The 19,627-nt window shown below is 40.0% G+C and overlaps 1 pseudogene; it reads right to left on the bottom strand.

Moving 5' to 3' along the window:
• Nucleotides 1-13,414: 13,414 nt before the first annotated feature.
• Nucleotides 13,415-13,909, bottom strand: LOC139357288 (large ribosomal subunit protein eL21-like; annotated as a pseudogene).
• Nucleotides 13,910-19,627: the final 5,718 nt, after the last annotated feature.

Genomic DNA, 19,627 nt, shown 5'->3' with positions numbered 1-19,627 from the left:
ATGGTTGCACACCTTTGCATACATACCCAAAACCTCTAATTCGTACACTTTGAAAGGGTGAAATTTTATGGTAGGTGAATTATATCTCAATAAAGATGCTATTTTTTAAAATGCTAAAATTGATTTTGGAGTGTATCAGCCACTAGGACTCCTTTGATTACACTCCCTGTAGTTGCAGATCCGCAAGGAGCATTTCATGGCTACCACACGTGAAGCTCTATTACAAGTATATTTTTGGTGTTGATCGTGATAATAGTTACCTGAGATGCATTCAGGGCAGACCCAAGCAGGGTAATGGACTGAATTATTTCTCCCAAAGATTTATTTTTCTAGGATTCAGTAAGTGCATGGTCCCAGATTTCTCACTGAGGGTATATGAGTTTTGATGCTGGTATTTCACTGCTGCAACCATTTTGATTTTCAGAGAGCAAAGATATAGCAGCAGAAAATGTGAAATGATTTCATATCTACTTTATGACCCTAACAAACAAAAAATTGTATTCGTATTTTCAACTACAGACCAGAATCACACTTATGCAATACTGTCACTAGTATTGTTACTCTCATTATCCTCACTTTGGGCTAATCAAATGGAAAGAAGGGAGGATGGGACAAGCCTTGAAAGAAGGTGGGAATTCTTATGGCTCAAGTTACTTTGTAACTTTTATTTTTATTTACTTGATTGATTAATTAATTTATTTATTTATTTTGAGAGGGAGTCTCGCTCTGTCACCCAGACTAGAGTGCAGTGGCGCGATCACGGCTTACTGCAAGCTCCACCTCCTGGGTTCACACCATTCTCCTGCCTCAGCCTCCTGAGTAGCTGGGACTACAGGCGCCCGCCACCAAACCCCGCTAATTTTTTGTATTTTTAGTAGAGACGGGGTTTCACTGTGTTAGCCAGGATGGTCTTGATCACCTGACCTTGTGATCCGCCCGCCTTGGCCTCCCAAAGTGCTGGGATTACAGGCGTGAGCCACCGCGCCCGGCCGTAATTTTTTAAAGTTCCAGATTCGCTAGTTTAAGTGAAAGATAAACCAAAACTTAACTTTAAAAAAACCTTCCCAGAGAGGTGGGAGGGACAATAGAAGAAGGAAATCGTAGTAAAAACTGGACATTCTGGAAATTACATTATTTAAAAATTTGACTTTGGATTCACAACAATGTTTTACATGATTAATATCATATAATGTGAAAATTAAAAGTGAAATTAACAAACCCAATTGTAGATTAAGTGATAGCTAAAACACACAGTGAAGGAGCTACTTCAAGGTATTTTAAAACATCGTAATTTGACTGGGATGTACCCAAAGATAAAAAGAACTGCAAAAACAAAAAGCAAACAAACTTAAATTTTTCCAGTCATCATATTGTTAGCAATAATATTGCTATAGTTATTCCAAACTATTATGTATGTAATAGCATACATTATTTATTTAAAGCAAATAAATAATTGTTAATTCATTATTCACAGGGCACAGTGGCTCATGCCTGTAATCCCAGCACTTTGGGAGGCCAGCGCAGGCAGATCACTTGAGGCCAGCAGTTCGAGACCAGCCTGGCCAACATGGTGAAACCCCATCTCTACTAAAAATACAAAAATTAGCCAGGTGTGGTGGCGGGCACCTGTAGTCCCAGCTACTCAGGAGGCTGAGGCAGGAAAATCACTTGAACTTGGGAGGTGGAGGTTGCAGTGAGCCTAGATTGCACCACTGCACTCCAGCCTGGGCAACAGAGCAAGACTCTCTCAAAATAAATAAATAAATAAATAAATAAATAAATAAATAAATAAATGAAATAACTATGAACCAAGATTTTCAATATAAGAATTACAAATATCAGAAAAGTTAAGTAAAAACTATGTAATTTTAAATTTGAATTAGAAATATAAACACATGATACATTTTCTCATGAAAACATTTCTTAATTCTATTGGAAAGGCCTAGAAACAACAATGAATCCAGTGTCAATCATCTAGCCTAGCACTCAGACAGTGGTCTCTAAATACAATCTCCCACAAAAAGGAAACAGGACTTCTTAGGAAAATGGCTAATTAATTTGGGCAGGAAATGATTATGACAATCCCAGAACCTCTTGCCATATTAGAGGCAAGGAAGCTATTTAAAACTACCGGGGGTCACAGCAAAAGGATTCAGAGAATTCAATTGGAAGAGGCTTCAAGGGACAATTCAAGAATCAAGAGGAAAAATAACTGCAATGGATTGAAATGCATTGAAACCAATGAGTTCATAATAATGCTAAACAAACAAAAATTATTATCCTTAGAGAATACAAGGAAATAAATTCATTTTTCTGAAAAAGGAAAAAAAAAAGCATTTATTCTGTCTTTCCTGTATAAATTATACCTCAGAGCAATCAAACTATTGATGAGTAGTTGTTTTCTTGATAGATTTCAGCTAATAAATAAAGAAGGAATGATAGAAATCGAGTCTTACCGTTTTACAACTGCTCTCACGTACAGGTATGGACAAATCACCAATGGGCTGCTAACTTTACAGACAACCAGGCATTGTGCGCCCCCTAGTGGAAGTTCACCATGTATGACATATTCTTGATGATAAACTGGAATCCGATACAGCGGCCACTAGCCACATGTGTCTATTTCCATTTCAGTTAACCTCTATGTGCTGTCCATTATGGTGGGCACTAGCTGCTTGTGGTCAAGTTTAAATTAATTAAAACAAAATAAAAATAATACAATTCCTCGGTTACACTAGCACAATAGCCACATGTGTAGATATAGAATATTTCCATCATCACGAAAAGTTCTACTGCACAGGGTTGAAAATGTTTATAGGAAGTACAGGGGACTAAAGAACATAATTCACACAGTATAAGGATTCTATCAGCAAATCTAGGATGTGTGAAACTTTATAGGACAAATGACCCAGTTCTTTCAACAAATAAATTAAAAGGGGAAAAGGGAGAGAGGAAAGAACCTTTCAATTAAAAGAGATTGAAGAAAAATATCACCAAATGCAAAGCGTGACCTAATTTGGATCTTAATTGTAAAACTTTAAAAAGCATTAGGGAGGCAACTGGGGAAATTTGAACCCTGGGTATTTTATGGTCCTAAGGAAATATGGTTATTTTTTAGTAATATTATGGTTATGTTTAATGAAAGAGTCCTTATCTTTTAGAGATACATTCTGAAAGGTTACAGGAGGAATGGTCTAGATTTTTCTTTAAAGTAATACAGCATGGAAAGACGGTTGACTAGGGTATAACATAAGATTTGCCATAATGTTGATAACTCTTAAAGTTTGAGACTCCATTACATTGTTCCCTCTATCTTATGTGTATGTTTGAAATTTTCCATAAGAAAGGTTTTAAAAATTACTGGTTTTAAGTTTATTTTTATTTTTAATTTTTTTTCAGACAGGGTCTATGTTACCCAGGCTGACCTCAAACTCCTGGCCTCAAGCGATCTCATCTCAGTCTCCCAAGTAGCTGGGACTACAGGTGCGCCACCATGTCCAGCTAAGTTTATTTTTTAGAATCATAAACTAGGTCTGATTTTTTTGCTATTATATCTTTCTTAGTCTCCATGTCAGAATGTTTGAAGCATAGAAGTAAATGGTAAGACAGACAGGCATGGAACAGGCTGGCATGTTTGGGAGATGGCATGCACAGTCTGGCCACTCTTTAGGTGCTCATTAGTAAAATCGCTGTGTCTTTCAAATAATTACTGCCTTGTTAACAGGAAGTTTTAATTCAACTGAATAAATTCAATTCAATAAATTTTCAGAACAATTTGATAAATAACTCGCAAAGCCAATGTATAACAAAGTATTTTATCATTTGAGCACTTTCTCTGTGCATAACACTCCCCTGGAGTCTGTGGATGATCCAAAAGAAAAAATAGGGAAAACTCCTAAAAAAATTCTCTGGCCTTGTAAGAGAGGTAAGATTTATACGTATAGAATAATTACAAGAAATGACTAGAGGATTTCCAAGGAAGGTTAAAAAAAAAATAGAAAGGGCCCAGCGTGGTGGCTCAAGCCTGTAATCCCAGCACTTTGGGAGGCCGAGACGGGCGGATCACAAGGTCAGGAGATCAAGACCATCCTGGCTAACACGGTGAAACCCCATCTCTACTAAAAAAATACAAAAAAAAAAAACTATCTGGGCGTAGTGGCGGATGCCTGTAGTCCCAGCTACTTGGGAGGCTGAGGCAGGAGAATGGCATAAACCCGGGAGGCGGAGCTTGCAGTGAGCTGAGATCCAGCCACTGCACTCCAGCCTGGGTGACAGGGCGAGACTCCTTCTCAAAAAATAAAAATAAATAAAAATAAATAAATAAAAAATAAAAAGGAGAGTTGAAAAGGGACTTACAAAATAATAATAATAAAAAAAAAGGTAGCCCAAGGTTTTGCTCTAATCTAATGTTGACAATGACAGTGTAAGATCTCAGAAAATGATAACCCAAAATGAAGACCTCAGAAGCAGCTCTCTCTGACCTTCTGGCTTCCTGTCACTGGCCTCTCATTCTCCCCCAAGGCTAGCCATAGAAGACACTCTTCTGCAAGGTGTATCTCGGAAACCAGAATCCATTTCCCCTAAAGCCAGCCATAAAACCTAAACATATTATTCTAACTCCACTCCTCCACCTATGCCACCTTTCTGTGTAAAAACTGGCCATGAAGTGATTTGACCTAATTTGTCTGGTTGTAGGTCATAAGATCTCCCCATTCCAGAGAGGGTCCAGCCCCATACCCAAGAGGAAGGAAGGATGCACAGAGGCCAAGAAGAACCTAAATAGAGGCCAGGTGGCTCACGCCTGTAATCTCAACACTTTGGAAGGCCGAAGTGGACAGATCACCTGAGGTTGGGAGTTTGAGACCTGATGAAACCCATCTCTACTAAAAATACAAAAATTAGCTGGGTGTGGTGGTGTGCACCTGTAATCCCAGCTCCTTGGGAGGCTGAGGCAGGAGATTCACTTGACCTCAGGAGGCAGAGGTTGCAGTGAGTGGAGATCGCACCACTGCACTCCAGCCTGGGTGACAGAGTGAGACCTGGTCTCAAAAAATAATAATAATAAATTAAACATAAATAATAAATAAATAATAGACAGGTCTTGCTGGGTTTCCCCACTCAGTCTATTATAGCTCATAGCCTTTTCATCCACATTTTGGTGAACCTAAGCATGAAAGTAGACAGTTTCATCTGTATCTTTGGGTCTTCATTCTGAAGGCTCCTGTGTCATGTAAAATTATGGTCAAATACATTCATATGCCTTTTCTCCTATTACTCTGCCTTTCATCAGTTGATTTTTGCAAACGTTTAAGGGCCACGAGGAAGTTTTCCCTTGGCTCCTATAACAGCAAACACAGGGCTTAGTACACAGCCAGCCTTTGCACGAGGCACTCACACTTTACGTTATTTAGGCTCATATTCTTGGACGGGAAAATTGAGCTCATAGTGGCCTGTATATTTTTCTTCCATATTTTAACTGTAGACACCAGGAATATCACTCCTCAAGCTTGCCTCACTCAACCTGAGCTGGTCTTTGCGCACATACACGTGCCTGTGAGGAGGTGGTGGGGGAGTATGGGGAGACTGGGAAGATGTAATGGAGGTAAGACTCACCCAAAGGAAGCCCTTGGGCTAACTCACTGTGGTGAGACTTGGTATGAACTGATGAGCTGGGCCAATGTACTTTTTTCTCTAGGGAAACTGATTTGCAAATACAGAAGGAATTGTCTGCCTGGAAGAGGAGAGAGAAGGGAGCAAAGGCAAGAAGAGCAAGAAGCTGAATCACATTAATGGCTAAATGCCAGCAAAAAGCTACTGTGACTCAACCCGACTCTCTATTTTGTTTTTTCCAAAGTCTAGTTATTTAGATTTTTCAAGTCCTCTTTGCACATTTATTCTTTTATAGTTACTGTGAATTTCAGAGTCTTAGGACTCAGATATGCAAAGATGTTTTTCTAATTCAAACTGTAGCCTTTAGTTTTGACTCAGTCTCTTCTGCGTAAATATACATCAGCTGTGAAATTCTCCCTTCCTTCTTCTCCTTCCTTTCGCCCTGGAGAGATATGAATTCCCAGGTGGAACACAATGGGAGTGTTCACGGAGTGCTGGCATCAGGAGCAGCTCTGGTCTGAGCATTGCTCACCCTCCCCAAGGGACCCACACAGTCCTAAGTGAGCTTTCTACCGCATGCCTGGCTGATGGCTCTGACCCCAACAGCTCTGGGGCTGGTCCCATATTGCCTCTTCCTCCTTCTGTGGCCTAAATAGTCACCTCCACTTTCTCTTGGAGGGTCAAGGGCTCTTAGTTTTGTTCCCCCGCATGCCTGGCTGATGGCTCTGACCCCAACAGCTCTGGGGCTGGTCCCATATTGCCTCTTCCTCCTTCTGTGGCCTAAATAGTCACCTTCACTTTCTCTTGGAGGGTCAAGGGCTCTCAGTTTTGTTCCCTGGAACATGCTGGCATTCACTGGCTTTTGAGAGGATTTCCCATTTTATGGAAAACGTAGAATCTGCCTGGACCTGTCCCTCAGCCACCACAGTCTGTTCAGGAACTGTTGAAGGTAGCACTTTAAAATATATGTTTTTTAAAAATTTTAACTTTTATATTAGGTTCAGGGGTACATGTACAGGTTTGTTATATAGCTAGACTCATGTCATGGGGGTTTGTTGTACAGATCACTTCATCTCTCAGGTATCAAGCCTAGTAGTCAAGTATTATTTTCTTTCTTTTTTTTTTTTTGGAGATGGAGTCTTACTCTGTCGCCAGGCTGGAGTGCAGTGGCATGATCTTGGCTCACTGCAACCTCCGCCTCCTAGGTTCAAACGATTCTCCTTCCTCAGTCTCCTGAGTAGCTGGGATTACAGGTGCACGCCACCACACCTGGCTAATTTTTGTATTTTTAGTAGAGATGGGGTTTCACCATGTTGGTCAGGCTGGTCTTGAACTCCCAACCTTGTGATCCATCCGCTTGGCCTCCCATAGCGCTGGGATTACAAGCATGAGCCACCGTGCCCAGCTGAAGTGTTATTTTCTCTGCTCTTTTCCTCCTCCTATCCTCCACCCCCAAGTAGACCCCAGTGTCTGTTGTTCCCTTCCTTGTGTCCATGTGTTCTCATCATTCAATTCCCACTTATAAGTGAGAACATGTGGTTTTTGGTTTTCTGTTTCTGTGATAGTTTGCTAAGAATAATAACCTCCAGCTCCATCCATGTTCCCACAAAAGACATTTTTTATGGCTGTGTAGTATTCCCTGGTGTATATGGACCACATTTTCTTTATCCAACTGGATGCAGCACTTTCTTTTTTTTTTTTTTTTTTTTTTTTTGAGATGGAGTCTCGCTCTGTCACCAAGACTGGAGTGCAGTGGCATGATCTCAGCTCACTACTACCTGCTACCTCTGCATCTCGGGTTCAAGCAATTGTCCCTGCCTCAACCTCCTAACTAGCTGGGACTACAGGCATGCAGCATCACGCCCAGCTAATTTTTTGTATTTTTAGTGGAGATGGGGTTTCACCATGTTGGCCAGGATGGTCTTGATCTCTTGACCTCTGATCTGCCCACCTCGGCCTCCCAAAGTGCTGGGATTACAAGCGTGAGCCACTGTACCCGGCCTGGATTTTTACTTTCTTATTATCTATGGCAAGGATCTTCCTTTTTTCCCCCAAGAGTTCAGACAAGTATCTTCTCAAAAGTTTAAAATATACTTTATCCAGAATTTTAGTTCCATACCAGAAGACTTTTTCTGGACATCTAGTCTTTCATACAACCAAAAATGGAAGTCATCATTTTTATAATATAAACACTGTTTTTTTCTACACTTTTCAAGTGGAAGGTTTTTTTGGTTTTAGAGGCTTTATTATTTTTAATATCAGTATTTAAATTATAAATTTCCCTCTGACTACCACTTTACCCTATATTAATGATCAAGATAAAATTTTGTTTATTACTAGGTACAACGCAATATAATACTCTTTATTCTTGTTTCATTAATCTTCACAACATCCAGTGCGATGTATATGATTCTTCTTCATTTTATCAATGAGGAAACTGAAGTGAAGGAAACTTAAATAATTTCCCCTAGGATCCTGAAGATAGGTAGCAGGCAGGGAAGCTGGGATTCCAACCAGGGTCTGCCTGCGTTCAAAATGGGGTCTTGCAACTCATTCAATGGGTTTTATGAGAAAAGAAAAACAGGTATTTGAGGTGAAAGTAAAAAGGAAAAACTGACATTAGATTTTAGGATGTTCGTGTCAACGTTACCTCATGGTTGGAAGTAAGGGAGAGAAAAGGATGAAGGCTACTAAGGGGATGATAGCTGTCCAGCCCAAGCCCAGAGAATGTGGGGCAGCCTGAGAGCGTGCGGCAGAGCAGGAACAGCTGTGCACAGACACCTCTGCGTTCGTCCTGGGTAGACACAGTGGCAGAAACTCACCTTTCCCTGCCTAGTTCAGATTGTTATTAACTGTGCTTTCTTGGCAATATCAATTTACCCAAAAAAAAGAAGAATTTTTAATCCAATGGCCATATGTGTAATGTATAGAACATCACTAATGAACACATTTTTTTAGCCCCAAATAAAATAGTCTTTGATCATTCCAGACCTTGGCTCCAAGCCAGCTAGCTTCTTGCTTTTATTATTTGCAACAGAATCCAGAATTCAGAGTGAATAGAAGAGCCGAACAGGAATATAACTCCCGATAATATTGTCTCTGCGCCTTATGCACTTATCCTTTTTGTCTCTCCCCAGGGGAAAAGCAGTTATTCTTACTTATGCTAAATCCAGTTGTTCCCCACCGTGGTCATGTAAATCCCGGCACCGAGTATGCGGCGGAATAAAGTCAAGGCAGTGGGAGGTGCTCACACAAGAGCAACAGGCGGCCCCAAAGCCCCAGACTGTTCCATCCATTTTCTCCTAAAATAAAGGGTTCTATTCATAAAAAAAACTTTCATATATTCTTGGGATTTTTCTTACAAAAAAAAAAGCCAACATGATATGCAGGCAAAGAATAACTCCTGGTTCACAAACCACGCCATCCTTTCATTTCCCAGAGTAAGCAAATAAACCAGGGACAGGACATGTGGGAGAGTTGACTGTATTCAGCATATAAAAAACATCTTCTGTAAAAAGGGATCGGACCTCCAATTAGACCCCTAAGTTGTTCCATTTAAGGGAAACTGCCTCCTTTCTGCACATCCATTTAACAAAATGAATTACCCAAAGGCTAAATGTGAGAGATTTTGTAACTTTATTTTAATGGGATTTCTAAATATCATAGATTTCATTTCTTCTCAGCAAAGAAGAATGGGTTACTTAGAATTTGCCAAGATTTAAAGATTATTTAGACCTTATTCTTCTATTCTCTCTCCTATTTTCAATCTTTAAAAACTATCTTTCCATTGTAAATCCAAATTATTGTATGCTTTAGAATGCTTCCTCTACTGGGGATAACCTCCCCTTAATCTCTAGTAATCCCAGGCCCACCCTGACCCACCTGCCCTCGGCATCCCCAATAGTTAAAGGATCAATATCTTGGGTTTGCCTGTAATCCATATTTTGCATACCAGTATGCCTTGGCTTATCTGCTGGGAAGGTCTGTGCTAGGATTTATACTCACGTGTGTTAATTATTGTATTAGTCCATCTTATGCTGCTATAAAGAACTGCCCAAGATTGGGTAATTTATAAACATAAAAGATTTAATTGACTCACAACTCCTTATGGCTGGTGAGGCCTTAGGAAACTTATCATCATGGTGGAAGGGAAAGCAAACACATCCTTCTTCACATGGTGGCAGGAGAGAAAAGTGTGGAGCGAAGGGGAGAAAGCCCCTTATAAAACCATCAGATCTCTTGAAAACTCACTCACTATCATTAGAACAGCATGGGGAGCCACCCCAATAATCTAATCACCTCCTACTGGGTCCGACCCCCAACATAACAGGATTACAGTTCAGATTACAATTCGAGATGAGATTTTGGGTGGAGACACAGCCAAACGTTATCAATTATCTATTGCAGCATAAACAATTACCCCAAAATTCAGCAGATTAAAACAATATATATTCATTATCTTACAGTTTTTGTGGGTGAAGAATCCAGACATGGCTTGGCTGGGTCCTCTGGGGCTCTCACAAGGCTGCTATGAGCAGCAGGTGCTGCTATCATCCTCTGTTGAAGAATCCACTTCCAAGCTCACTCACATGAATGCTGGCAAGGCCAGTTCCTCCTTGGCTATTGAGCTGCAGGCTTCCTTTCCTCATTGGTGAGGATGCTCAATTCCTTGCCATGACAGTCTCTCCAGAGGGCAGTTTGCTTCAACAATGTGCTTCTCTAAAGTTATCAAGAAGAACAGAGCGAGAGAGAGAGAGAGAGAGAGAGAGAGAGAGAGAGAGTTAGGAGAGGCAGTCTTCTGAAACCTAATCTCAGAAGTGCCATCTCATCACTTTTGCTGTATTCTACTCATTAGACACAAGTCATTAGGTGCAGCTCATATTTAAGGGAAGGAGTTACATGTGGGCATGAAAACTAGAAGGTGCAGATGCCTGGGGACCAACGTAGAAGTCTGCTTACCAAACTAGGAGATAAATTGCTGAGTGGTAGGGGTAATACACATGTTCAACCTTGCTAGATAGTTCCAGATTACTATCCAGCAGAGTATGAGAGTTGCCATTATCATAAGTTCTCACCAACATTTGCTATTGTCAGTCTTTTTAATTTTTGCCAAGCTGTAGGGTATAAAATGGTTAATGAGGTTGAGCATATTTTCATATGTGTACCACATAGAATTGTTCTTCTGTGAAATGCTATTCATGTTGTCTTTCTATTTTTCTATTAAATTTTTTATTTTTCTTATTGATTCAAAGGAGCTCATATAGTCTCAGTTCTAACCCCAAGGCCATTATATGTGTGGTATCTTCCTCTAGATTTTAACTTATGTTTTCACTCTCTTCGTATCTTGATGTCTTTGGAGAAGACATAGTTTATTTTTTAAGACAGGGTCTCACTCTGTCACCCAGGCTGGAGTACAGTGGCATGATCACGGCTCACTGCAGCCTTGACCTCCTGGGCTCAAGTGATTCTCCTGCCTCAGCCTCCCAAGTAGCTTTGACAACAGGTGTGTGCCACCATACCCAGCTAATTTTTGTAATTTTTTTAGAGGTGGGGTCTCACTGTGTTGCCCAGGCTGGTCTCAAACTCCTGGGCTCCAGTGATCCTCCTGCCTTGGCCTCTCAAAGTGCTGGGATTACAGTTGTGAGGCACAGTGCATGACCTGTTTATTTTAATGTAGTTGAATTTATGTTTCCAGTTTTGCATTAAGAAATCCTTCTTTCCCTCAAGGGCAAAAAGATAATATTCTACATTTTCTTCTAAAGTTAAAAAATTTTCCCTTTAGGTCATCTATCCATCTAAAATTGACTTGTGTGTATAGTGTAAGGTTGGAGTCAGTTTAACTTTTCCCTTAATGGCTAATCAATTAATTTTTATTAAATAGTCCTCCCTCCCCCTAATCTGCAATGCCAGTTTTTTCATAGGTGAGGTTTCTGTTTATTCATCTATTCACAAGTCTTATTCTAGATTCTGTTTTGGTCCATGAATCTATCTCTGAACTTATATCACAGTCTTAATTATGATGACTTTATAACAATTCTTAATACCTGGTAGTAGTGTAATTACTAACACTTGTTTCTTCTTCAGGATTATTTTGGCTATTCTTGGCCCTTTGCTTTGCCATATAAAATATATAAATTTTAGGGTCAGTTTGTCAAGTTCCATGAATAGAAAGTCATTAAATCTACAGCTTAGTTTAGGGAAATACTGTTTATATCTTGTTTATTGTCTTTTACTGAAGTTTTTATTCTTTTTTTCTATAAAAGCCTTCACATTTTTGTTAGATCTACTCCAAAGGTGTCTTATTTTTTTATGGCCGTTGTAATTGGCATCTTTTAATTATGTGTTCTAAATATTTGTTGAAGTATAGATGTGCAATTGTATTTTGTATATTGACCTTATGCAGACTTGCTAAGCTCCTGTTCAGTCTAATGGCTTTTTGATGGAGTCTTTTGAGTTTCCTAGCAAGATATTCACAAATAGGAACAGTTTGTTTCTTTCAGGTCCTCATACCTTTTATTCCTCTTTCCTGTTTTAAGAGCAAGCTAGATCATCTAGTACAATGTTACAGAAGTGGTGAGAACAGTCATCCTTACCGTGTTCTTAGTTTTAAAGAAAATGCTTTTCAAGGTCTCACCATTGAATGTGATACGTGCTGTTAGATTTTTGCAAATTCCCTTTATCATGTTAGATAGTTTCCTTTCAGCCTTCATTTACTAAGAATTTTTTAAATCATAGATGACTAGATTTAATCAATTGCTATGTTTTGTATCTATTGAGCTAATCATATTTTTCATTAATCTGATAATGTGGTAAATTACTCTAATGTGAAATTAAACTTTTATTGTAGGAATAAACTATGTTGGTCACAATAGATTAACTTCTTTATGCATTGCTGATTTGATTTGCTAAATTTTTAAAAGGATTTTTAAAACAAATTACACTGGCTTGAAAATTTTTTTTCCAGGTCCTTATCTGGTTTTAGTATCCAAATTACACTAGCCTTATATAATGAGTTGGATGCTCATCTCTCTTTTTCTATTCTCTGCAAGATTTCACATACGATTGCACTGATCTCTTGAATGTTTGGTTATGCTTGCCTTTTGAACTAACTAGGCCTGGTGCTTTCTTTATTGGAAGAATTATAGCTACTAATTAAATATACTTAGTAATAAAAGCAGAGCTTTTTTTGTAAATTATTTTATTTCTTCCTTTTTTTTTTTTTTTTGAGACAGAGTCTTGCTCTGTCACCTAGGCTGGAGTACAGTGGTGTGATCTCAGCTCACTGCAACTTCTGCCTATTGGATTCAAAGCAATTCTCATGCCTCAGCCTCAGATCTCATGCCTCAGCCTCAGAGTAGCTGAGATTACACGCATGTGCCACCATGCCCAGCTAATTTTTGTATTTTTAGTAGAGACGGGGCTTTGCCACGTTGGCCAGGCTGGTCTCAAACTCCTGGCCTCAAGTGATCCTCCCTCCTGGGCCTCCCAAAGAGCTGGGATTTCAGGTGTGAGCCACCATGCCCAGCCCCATGATGATTTAGAGGGACTATGTTCAAACCAGTACAGATATTTAATAAATAATATCTGGCCATTTTCTAACCAATTAATTTGTTGCACCATAAGCTACCTCACATCTTTCAGCAAGAAAAACTTTAAATTAGAATAGTAAAGATATTACACAATGAATTAGGACACAATTAAAATTTGCTTTAAATATTTCTTTGTGGGAGATGACACCACACTTCTACTAAATGAAGAGAAACATTTTTACAGTCCAGAGGTCTTTGATTTTTTTAAACATCTATTATGCCATGAAGTCATAGGGAATAGGTTCCAGCAGCTCAGGCTCCTTCCCATTGGTTCTCACAAAGTGTGCTTCTGTGGGTGGAGCAGGCTGGCGTTTCAGCCGAACCCAGGTGCCTTTCTCTTTGGCTTTCTTCTTTTTCTGATCATTTTCCTTCACGCGTTTCAGGAAAAGCTATCAGGGCTCTTAGAATGCTTAACATGCTCAATATGCACATTAATTCTCTTGGCAAGAATCTTGCCCTTAGCTTGTTTGTTTATAACAATACCAGCAGCTCGCTGGGAAACATTGTAGACTCTCCCAGTTTTGCCATGGTTAACGTTCGCGGGGCATTCCTTTTTGAACAGTACCCATCCCCTTGATGTCTACAATATCACCTTCCTTATAGGTTCACATATATGTGGCCAAAGGAAAAGCCCCATGTTTTCTAAAAGGCCTAGAGAACATATATCGGGTGCCTCTCCTCTTTTCCTCCATGTTAGTCAATTTGGCGAATTACCGGAAGGTGGCAGTTCCAGCCAAAAGGCAATAGCAGAGCTTTCTATCTGGTGTGTTCTGAGTGGGCTTTAGAGATTTTAAACACTCAGCCCTGAAGAGGCCAAGGCAGATGGGTGAGAAGTGGACATGGGGCTGCAGGAGGCCCTGGCCAATTGCCTCTGGTCATAAGCATTCTGATGTCTCTTTTTTGTTGTTTTTGAGAATGGTCTCACTCTGTCACCCAGGCTAGAGTACAGTGGTGCGAACATGGTTTACTGCAGCCTCAACCTTCCGTGCTCAAGCGATCCTCCCACCTTGGCCTCCCAAAGTGCTGGGGTTACTGGCATGCATCACCATGCCCAACCCTATTTCCGTGTCGTTACCCTACTGTGCCATTGAAGTATTTTGCCATTGAGGCATTGGAGAGACAAAATAACCTCCAGTTAAGAATCGCTACTCTAGGGCCTGAAGTCCAGTCTTTAAACTTTTGCTTGATGCCCAGAGTCCTGGTATCTGCTGACAAAACTTCCTAATACCAAACGCAAGGCAATTTCTCCAAATATAGCTTATTCCTGACATTCCCATTGTCATGCCCCGCTGTCCTGGGAAGATGCTGCTGTAATTCTCGCAGCCTCTTTCTCATGCCAACAGCTTGGCTGGACTGTTGATTGTTCTTTAGGGAGGTACCATTTTCTCTGACTTGAGAAAGTGACCCTTCATCTCCCATAACAAGATTTCCTATGGGGATGGGGTGGGGCTGGTTTCGGTCTTTGGATCTGGCCTGTTGAGATCCAGTTTGTTCTTCCAAGAGTGGCTGTGTCATGAGATATGACACTGAGGAATGTGTTTGTTTTCCTTGAGAAAGTAATCTTCCCAGTGGTTTTATGTGAGAGAGCATGTCCTTTTCCTATGTAAGAGGACATGGAGTTTTCCAAAGGGGATAAATTGTCCCATTTGACTGTGCAACAAGTCAGTTGGGAATGAGCAGCAGAACCACAGAATTGCAGCATTAATAGATGCCAGCAGTACAAAGGTGGTGAGCTTAATAACAGAGCCTTAGAGAGGGGGAGAGAGTGATTGATTGACTGAAAGCTTAGAGCAGAGAACAGAAGGAGGGAAAAAACATTGTGTAATGCTTTTCACAGAGAATATGTCTAAGAACCACAGGGTGGGGAGCGAGAGGGAAAGTATAGAACAAATTGTACCTTGCACTATCCTAAACCTGGCCTAGTTAATTACATTGGGATAGGGGGTGCCAAGAGGGCCCAGAACCTGAGACAGATACGACATTGGGTGGAAATCCACTCAAGCATGTAAGAAATCGTATCCAATGGCTTTAACATGTGAGAAGATTATTCCTCTCTCACAGGAAAACATGGTGGCTTTCTTTTGCTAGGTAGTCAAGGGCTTAGGTCTTAGTCTTAGTGTTCTCTCTTGTTCTGTGATGTGTTGGGTGTTGCCTTTATCTTCATGAACAAGATGACCCACTCCCACCCCCATATTCCTGCTAGCAGAAAAAGGGAAAGAAGAGAATCATATCCCTTCATCTTAAAGGCATAACCCGGAAGTTATACACATTATTTTGACTCGCATTCCATTGGCCAAAACCTAGTCATCTGGCTAATATGGTCACACCTAGTTGCAAAGGAAGCTGGAGATTCTGGGAAGCTGTGTGCTCAGATAAAAGCAGGGGTTTCCTCTGAGAAATTTCTCTACCACCACTAGCCTGAGTGCTTTTTGTCCTCAATCTTCTTCCTTTTCCTCCAAATTCAATTTCCTAAAAGCCCAGAGAACATATCTGGCAGACCCATCCTCAGAAGAAAGAAGATGAAGAAGAGGAGGCAAAGATGGGATCCTCTTTAATAATAAGGGGTTGCTAAATAGTTAGATTTTGTTACCACTAAAAGAAAGGGGACATTAAGCATCATCAGGAAAGCCAAGTGATACTTAAGGTCCTCTCCTGGGGTCCCCACTTCTACCAGAAGAGTGACCAGCTAGTCATTGCGATGAAACTCTACAGAAAATTCAGAGGCAATGCTGTGGGCTCTTGGCCAGTGAGGGGCACAGGCTTCTTGAGTTGGGACCTGAAGTACATCCAGTGTTCTAAGACAATCACCCGTAGGAACACTCATCTTCCAAAAGGGGTGCAATTTTATTTATGGAAGTCAGCACTTCTCTGGGGCTGAAAGAGTTAGAGACCCAGTGGGGAAATGTCTTTGGCCACATTGGAAGAGATGCTTCATTATACCCAGAGACTCTCGATTCTGTGGGCTATGGTCTGTCAGCTGGAAGATCACAGCAGTCTAGCATTTACCTGGAGGTCGGTGTTTGCCAAACATCACAAGATTTTTTTTTTTTTTTTTTTTTAAGAGATGAGGTTCTTGCTTGTTGCCCAGGCTGACCTTGAACTCCGGGGCTCAAGTGATCCTCCCGCCTCAACCTTGAGAGTAGTTAGGACTACAGGCACATGCCACTACTCCTGGCTAATCACAAGATTTTAAAAGCAGTAAAGACAGAAATGGAGTTAGGAAGGAACTATTTAAATAAAAAACATTTTAACACAGTGTATATAATTTTGTAAGATTATATATTTTATTTTACATGTAAATAAACTTTTATTTTAGTTTTACATTTTTAGAAAAATTAAAAAGATAGTACATATAGTTCCAATATGTATCTTCTATTTTTAAATGAAGGCATTTCAATTCTGAACATTTTGATAGGAAATAAAGTTTAGGAACAAAAACTCATCAGTAATAGAAAATTTTAATAGGTACCATTTTCTGTTCCACTTCCTGAACATGAGATTTTTAGAAAATCACTTAATGTGTTTGAATCTCAGTTTTCTCACTTATAAAACAGAGATAAAACTAGTGTTTCACAGAGTTGCTATGGTGACAACGTAATAAAGTACATGTGAAATGTCTGTATATGGACACAATGTAAATTCTGAAACACTGATCAAATCTTAGTTCTGGTAATGATTCTGCAGTACCCTCTAGTATTTTAACTGATTGGGCACAGTATGTGAGTTGACAAGCAGGGTTTAATGTGCTTAATTAGCTTGTTGTAGGGTGGGCTGCCATCTTACTAATGAGGGGTTGCTAAACTGATGCCAGGGGAAAAAAAAGCTTGAAACTACTAAACAATTAAATTTCCATTTGTAAAACAAGTGGAGTAATTTTGCTATGAAAATAAATATAAAATTTTAGATGATTTAATGGCTTTCCCCAAGGAAAACATATTTTATATGATTCAGAGGGATATAAAGAAGAAATCATTCTTGGCTGGGGATAGTGGCTCATGCCTGTAATCCCAGCACTTTGGAAGGCTGAGACGGGCTGATTGTCTGAGCCCAGGAGTTTGAAGCAAGCCTGGGAGACATGGCAAAACCCCATCTCTACCAAAAATAGAAAAACTAGCTAGGCGTGGTGCATGCATGTAGTCCCAGCTACTCAGGAGGCTTAGGCAGGAGGATCATTTGAACCTGCAAGGTGGAGGTTGCAGTGAGCTGAGATGCACTATGGCCTGAGTGACAAATCAAGATTCTGTCTGAAAAAGGAAAGGAAGAGAGGAGACGAGAGGAGAGGAGGAAAAAGAAAAGAAAAGAAGTAGTTATTAAGAGTGTCTCAGATTGACTATGCCTACTTCCTAGGATAAGGGGCAGTAAAATTGGACAAGATTTGTGTCTGGAAATGAGGTATAGAATTTTACAAGACAGAAGAAATGAGAATTTCCCTAATTTGCTGAGGCATCTGGAGGCGTATGTCATAGATTTTTAATAATGGTTGTATCTGGATAATGAGATACAGGAGTAATCTTTATTTTCTACTTTTCAATGTGTCCAAATTTTCTACAATGCACATGCATTTTTCTTTCTTTTCTTTTTTCTTTTTCTTTTTTTAGACTTAGTCTTGCTCTGTCACCGAGGATGGAGTGCAATGGCCCAATCTTGGCTCACTGTAACCTCCACCTCCCAGGTTCAAGCAATTCTCCTGCCTCAGCCTCCTGAGTAGCTGGGATTACAGGCATGTGCCACCATGCCTGGCTAATTTTTGTATTTTTAGTAGAGATAGGGTTTCACCATGTTGGCCAGGCTGGTCTCGAACTCCTGACCTCAGGTAATCTGCCCACCTCTGCCTCCCAAAGTGCTGGGATTACAGGCATGAGCCACTGCGCCCGGCCAATGTATTGTATTCTTAAACATTGCTAAGACAGTAGGTTTTGAGTGTTCTTGCCACCAAAAAATATATGAAGTAATACATATGTTAATTTGCTTGATTTAGCGATTCTGCAATGTACACATATTTCAAAAATAACAGGTTGCACACAATAAATATATACAATTTTTATCAATTTAAATTTTTAAGAATTTAAAAGTTTCACTTTTTACACCATATACAAAAGTCAAGTCGAGATGGATTAAAGCGGACATGTGCGGTGGCTCATGCCTCTAATCCTGACACTTTGGGAGACTGAGGCGGGTGGATCACTTGAGGCCAGGAGTTCAAGACCAGCCTGACCAACATGGGGAAACCCTGTCTCTACTAAAAACGCCAAAAATTAGCTGGGCATGGTGGTGCAAACCTATAATCCCAGCTACTTAGGAGGCTGAGGCACGAGAATCGCTTGAACCCGGGAAGTGGAGGTTGCAGTGAGCCATTGCACTCATGGCTTGTTTGTCTCAAAACAAAACAAACAAAAACACACACACACAAAGAGATGTATTAAAGACTTAAATGTAAAACCCAAAACTATGAAAACCTTGGAAGACAACCTAGGCAATACCATTCCGGACACAGGAACTGGCAAAGATTTCATGATGAAGATGCCAAAAGCCATTGCAACAAAAGCAAAAATTGACAAATGGGGTCTAATTAAACTTAAGAGCTTCTGCACAGCAAAGAGTAAACAAAGTAAACAGACAATCTACAGAATGGGAGAACATTTTTGCAATCTGTGAATCTGACAACAGTCTAGTTTGAATCTAGCCTAATAGAACCATCTAATAGAATCCAGCATCTATAAATTTACAAGAAAAAAACAACCCCATAAAAAAGTGGGCAAAAGACATGAACAGATACTTCTCAAAATAAGACATACATGTGGCCAACAAGCATAAGAAAAAAAAACTCAACATCACTGATTATTAAAGAAATGCAGATCAAAACCACAATGAAATACCATCTCACACCAGTCAGAAAGGCTGTTATTAAAAAGCCAAAAAAATAACAGATGCTGATGAGGTTGCAGAGAAAAGGAACACTTATATACTGTTGGTGTTAGTTCAGCCATTGTGGAAAGCAATGTGGCAATTCCTGAAGAGCTAAGAACAGAACTGCCATTCAACCCAGCAATCCCATTACTGGGTATATTCCCAGAGGAATATAAATTATTCTGCCATAAAGACACACACACATGAATATTCATTGTAGCACTCTTCACAATAGCAAAGACATGGAATAAAAAAAAAGACATGGAATCAACCTAAATGCTCATCAATGACAGATTGGATAAAGAAAATGTGGTACATATACACCATAGAATACTAGGCAGCCATAAAAAGAGAACGAGATCATGTCTTTTGTAGAAACATGGATGGAGCTGGAAGCCATTATCCTTAGCAAATTAATGCAGGAACAGAAAACCAAATACCACATGTTCTCACTTATAAGTGGGAGCTAAATGATGAGAACTCATGGACACAGAGAGGGGAATAGCAGACCTTGGGCCTAC

This window comes from Macaca nemestrina, chromosome 11 (genome assembly GCF_043159975.1).
Source record: "Macaca nemestrina isolate mMacNem1 chromosome 11, mMacNem.hap1, whole genome shotgun sequence".
Lineage (NCBI taxonomy): Eukaryota > Metazoa > Chordata > Mammalia > Primates > Cercopithecidae > Macaca > Macaca nemestrina.
The sequence above is the reverse complement of the archived record's forward strand: the minus strand, read 5'-3'. Positions and strand labels throughout refer to the sequence as shown.